We start from the raw sequence: 6,000 nt of genomic DNA, 5'->3' as shown, positions 1-6,000 counted from the left end.
CTAGGGAATATCTAATGAAAACAGTATCTATAGTTTTAGGTCCAATCTTCTTTCTTTTGGGTTTAGAAATTGATACCTTAGCTAAGCACTCTCAGACTCGGAACCAACACATGCAGCCTAGATACTCTTCCCTTCTAAAGTTCATAAAGTGTCTGGATTCTATTCTTAGAGAGATTCTTATTGAGAATATAACAAGTTGATAAAAGAATCTTTTCCTACAAGTTTTGAGATATACCAGAACTTAAAATTATGACAAACAATGCCAAATAGGGTTCGACTTTTTCTTTTAGCTACACCATTTGACAGAGATAAGTATGAAATAGTAACTTTATTAATTATTCCATATTTCTTACAGAACAAATTTAATCCATTTGAATCGTACTCGCTTCTCTATCTTACCTTAGAATTTTAATCCTCTTCTTAATTTTCAGTCTCTGCATTAAAGACTTTAAACTTATTGAGAACTTCATATTTGGTCTTTAAGAGATAGGTATAACAATACTTGGAGTAGTTGTTTATGAAGGTCACAAAGTACTAACTTCCTCTTCGGCTAGGTCCCCTATTAGAATTATAGGCATCACTATTGTAACATACCGAACTTCTAAAAGTCATGAAGATTCGGTGTATGTAAGCTTGGAAGAGCCAAAAGTGAGCTCTAAAGGCGTTGGAAAGGTTTTGGTATCAACCGGCGTGAAGTAGAGTCGAGTCGGAGCCAAAACAACATTCTGGGCAATGTGTACCGGTACAGCATTGAAAGTGTACCGGTACAGCATGTGTACCGGTACAGCCTTGAAAGTGTACCGGTACAAATGCTACGAAACTGAGGGAGCTGCTCTCGGGTTTGGCCTCTGCGTAGGTTTGTACCGGTACAAAAACCCGTGTACCGGTACACTTTGGGCAGACAGCACAGATTTGGTCTGCTGCAAATATGAAAATGTGGGGGGCCAAGATGCAATTGTAGCATCTTATAAAACATCCCAAACACCCCTCCTCTCTCTTTTTCACAGCCACCTTTCACCCTCTCTCATTTCCCTCTTTCTCTCTCTAGAAGAACTCCTCAAGATCAAGGAGGAAAAGAAGAAGTTGGATTTGGAGGATTTTGGGGCTTGGGAAGGATCTTGGAGCTCTCCTACAAGGTGGTCTTGGGTGAGCTTGTGACTAAGGTGAGTTGCTTTGCAAGAATAGTTCTAGGGTTTGAATTTTTACCCTAAGATTTAGAGATTTGATCTTCTTGCAAGCTTTAGAACGTTGTGGAGGCTTGGAAACACATGAAAACCATGTGTTCTTCAAGGTGCTCTAATGGTGGATTTCTAGGGATTGTTCTAAACACTCTAGGAATGGTTCGAATGATTCTAAATGAGTTCCTAGATGTTGAACAAGCTCTCTTTCGCTTGTTCTAGAGATCGAAATGGTGGATTGGGCAAAGTTCATGTTAGGACATTTCAAAGAGGGGTTTTGCCCAAGTTGGGTTTTGATCTAATTTGATCATGTAGAAACCTAATTAGGGGGTATAACGAACGCGTTGGTGCACTCGGTTCGACAATCCAAAGTTATTGACGAAATACTATTTTTCGTATAGATAGCCGCAACACGCGGAATAGACGTCTAAAAATCACGAGATCGGATCCGGAGCATCGTGATATCGAGATATAACTCCAGAGTTTCCGGATTGTGGATTGGTGGCCACTCGGGTGGTCGCGCGAGAGTTCGGGCCCAACCTGGTCACGGGTGCCACGGGAGGCCGATTGCAAGTGACTACAAGCAATCGGAGAGCCAATCAAGATGGGTTGTGTTTACCGAAGCGACTAGGTCGCCTGTATGTCTAAGATAAATATTTATCATTGATGCATATAGTGGTAGCTAGTGACAGAACATGTGAAAGCATAGGATGAATGCTACGTGGGCTACCAAATAACGCATGATGACATAGTGTGAATAATGCTAGTGGAAAGCATAAAGTAAATGGTATGTGCATATAGACATAATGTGAGAATGCTAGATGAATGCATGGATTAATGAACGTTGCATGATATAGAGATGCTAATGTAAGAAATGCTAAATGAATACGTGATAAGTATGATATAGAGACAATAAATGAATGCATGTGGTTAATGCTAAGAAAATAAATGATGGCATAATAAGAATGCTAAGTGAGGGTAAGTTGACACCAAGGGAACTATGTTAAATGACACGTGCATGTGGACATATATATACATATAGATCGAGTGGCATTGAACCTAGAGTCGTGAACCTAGATTGAACAAGAATGATATCGAACCTAGTGTTAGTAAACATAGGTCGAACCGGAGTGGCATCAAACCTAATGTTAGAGAACATAGGTTCGGATTGAACCTAGAGTTAAAAGTAAACCTAGGTTGTGAGATAAAGATAATGAACCTAGAGTCAAGTGGACCTAGGATGGAAAGGACATTCGGACCTAGATAGGTCAATATTATAGGGTTTAAGACCAATCCTAGACTTATGAATGTGGATTCCGCAATCCCTAGGAATGAGTATTGCTAGTGCAGCGGCTGCTAGTGCAGCGGATGAGCCTTGCGACTGAGCGCAAGTGAATGGCAACTGCAGGTACGTGTGGTTCTCCTCGCCTGGCAGTGACTCATCGGGTACGTGTGGTTCTCCTCGCTCAGTTTGAGTATGAGATTGGGGACGCGGGTACGTATGGTTCTCCTCGCCCGTGGGTCCATTGAGCGACTTGTGGTCCGGGGTTCGACGGATATCCTCACCCTGTGAGTAGACCTATAGTCGAGAGGATTTAAGACTGAGGTGCATGTGAGACGTCCTTCACCTCGAGCCTGACTGAGGGCGGATTATCCGCAGTTAATTGACTCAAGACCGANGTGAGATGAGATAGTGAACCTTGAGTTCACCTTGAGATTTGATTACCTATCGAGTCATACTCATTACTGTTGTTCAGCATAGCTGTTTACATAGCCTTATTGTTGTTCATGATAGTAGCTTCTTACCCAGCTTTGTTTATTGTTCATGCATTCATGATATCAGATTGAGGCATAGTTAGATGTTCATACTTTACTTACTTACTTACACTAGCTACCTGCTCAGTTTCCATACCTGCCTTCAGTTTAGCATAGTTTTATATATACTTGCATATATATCTCTCTATGCCTGCTTAGACCTAGTGGGTAGATCGGTGGAGTCGGCGGCCGAACCCACTGGGAACTATTCGTAGTTCTCACCCCACCATGTTGCAGGTGCTAGTTCGAGTATTCCCGGCGAGCGGGAGGATCGCGGCAAGGGCGTAGCGCCCTAGCGGTGTTGGTTGATAGTTTGCTTCCTATATTGCATTAGTCCTACCCTATGTTTACATTTTGAGAGTAGATGATGTATAGGGTGAGGTTTGAGAGGATGTATGTATTTACATTTTGAAAAAGAATGCAAGTTGTATTAAATGGGTAAAGTTTAATGATGTTAAAAGAGGTTAATGTATCAAAGTTTTATGTTTAAATAGTTAAGTTTATCTCTCTTTTGTATACTTGTATGTTACTTACTCGTATCGCTTGCTCTCGCTTGTATTAGCACTGTTTGTGCTCTCGTCGTCGTGGTTGATTGTGTATGTTTACAAGTTGATTGTTCCTGGGGACTTGTTGTACACAATCTCGTTGTGAGCCTAGGGCGGACAGGGGAGGTTCTGTCTGTTCGGCCTCACGCCCGCCGCGCCCGAACCGCGCCAAATTGGTAGCGGGATTGGGGCGGGGCGTGACAATTAGACTACTCAGTTGCGCCATAACAGTATAACTTTGCAACGAGTACTTTTTCTCATTCTATCGAACAAGGAGTAAAAGCTTTCTATTATGCCCCAAGAGTGTAAATTTAGAACGAATCGATGTCAGCGTTCACAAGAACCAAAACCGGAACAACATTAGACTACTCAGTTGCGCCATAACAGTATAACTTTGCAACGAGTAATTTTTCTTATTCTATCGAACAAGGAGTAAAAGTTTTCTATTATACCCCAAGAGTGTAAATATGGAACGAATCGATGTCAACGTTCACAAGAACCAAAATCGGAACAACGTTAGACTTCTCAGTTGAGCCCTAACAGTATAACATTGCAACGAGTACTTTTTTTTATTCAATCGAACAAAGAGTAAAACCTTGTAAGGTACCGGACTTCTAAAACTATGAAGTTACGGTGTACATTTAAATGGCTCCGGTGAGGTTGCGGCGGAATGTAACATACCGGATTTTAAATATAAAAGTGAAAATAAATAAAAATAGTATGAGATACTATTTTTATTGGATTTAGAGAAGTGAAATATAGGTTGGGAATGACCTGTGCTGAAATCGGAGCGAAAACAGAAGATTTAGAATTTTCTGTTGAAAATGGGACAGATAATTAGCAGAAAATGAACAGTCTCAGAAAATTATGAAAATTGGCGGGGATGTCAGAAATATTTTTATGATGCTAGATTTAAGGTTTCATATTTTTCTGACACCCGTAGAGTGAGAAATAAAATCCGAAAGCTATCTGATAAAGATTGCAGTTCGGCACAGTTTTCAGTGACCAAACGGAGTCAAAACTGAAAACTTAAAATATATTCTTGTTCAGTACATTAAACCGAACATGACTGTCAAATTTGAGCTCAAACGGATATTCAGAGGGCTCCGGCGAAAGATATCAGATTTGGAACTGCCTGGAGTGAATAGTGTTCTTGGATAACTTGGAGGCCAAGTGTCCTATATGTATATATATATATATGAAGGATTTAGCCTTTTCTCTCTTTCCCTTGTGCACACAACCAAAGAGAGAGATCTCTCTACCAAAGAGAGAATTGGAGAAGAAAATTGAGGCAAGCTTGAAGAAAATTGAAGTAGCTTGGAGTTGAAGCTTCATCTTTATCTTCTCCTTCCTTGGTCTAAGTGGAAGCTTGTGTTTGAGGTAAGCTTCATGAACCTCTAATGGTGGATTGCTAGGGAATAATATATATATCCTAGAAATGGATTTAGAGGACTCCCTAGATGCTAAGTAGAAGCTATTTGCTTGAATTAAAGGCTAATATGGCTATTCTTGCAATAGTAGCATATTAGAGCTCCAAATTGGGGTTTTGTAAAGTATAAGGGTTTGATCTCATTTGACCTTTCGTAAACCTAATTGCTAGGTAACGAAACGCGTTGGCGAAGACGGTTCGGTAATCCGACGAGCCGTTATAAAGTTATTAAAGAAACGGACGTTTAGGCTTCGGGTTCGCCGAAAGGGCCGAGGCGACGTTGTAAAATCATGGAAATGGATTTGAGGCATCGTGGCACATAACCGAAGACCTATAATTTTCGGGGGTGCGAAGCGGAGCACGGTTGAGGCGCAGTTGCAGTATCGGGCCGTGCCGGGTGCCGAGTGCCGCGGGAGGCCGATTGCAAGTGTCGACGAGCAATCGGAACGCGAGTTAAAGGTGGGTTGTGCTTACCGAAGCGACTAGGTCGCCCTTTATGTCTTAGCAATGTAATCTCATGTTGATGCATGTGCATGTAGACAAGAGCAAGGATGCATGTTAATAAAGATGCATAAAGTAGATGCTAAGTAGAAAGCATGATAAATGGTAATGCTTAGAGCAAATGCATATTAATAACAATGCATAGTGGAGCATAATGATTATGGCATTAGATAATGCTAGCTAATGTAAAGTAATGCATGATAATGATAATGCATAGATGAAAATGCTTAGTAGAAATGCATGGTGAGCAAGTTACATAATGCTAATAATGCATGATAATAATGTAATGCTAAGTAATGCATGATATGAAGTAAATGCATATTAATAATAATGCATGATGAGGATGCTAAGTAAGGGATGCATGTTAGTAATGATGCAAAGAGTAATTGCTAAGTAGAAAGCATGATGCATGGTATATGTATATAAACCAGATGATAACTCTAGGATGAGTAGAGATGACTGGACAACTAAGTTGTCAGGTAGATCGAGTGGCATCTAACCTAGTGTTAAAGAACATAGGTTGGTTAGTAAA

This window comes from Ananas comosus, unplaced genomic scaffold (genome assembly GCF_001540865.1).
Source record: "Ananas comosus cultivar F153 unplaced genomic scaffold, ASM154086v1, whole genome shotgun sequence".
Lineage (NCBI taxonomy): Eukaryota > Viridiplantae > Streptophyta > Magnoliopsida > Poales > Bromeliaceae > Ananas > Ananas comosus.
This window is presented reverse-complemented; position numbering follows the sequence as displayed.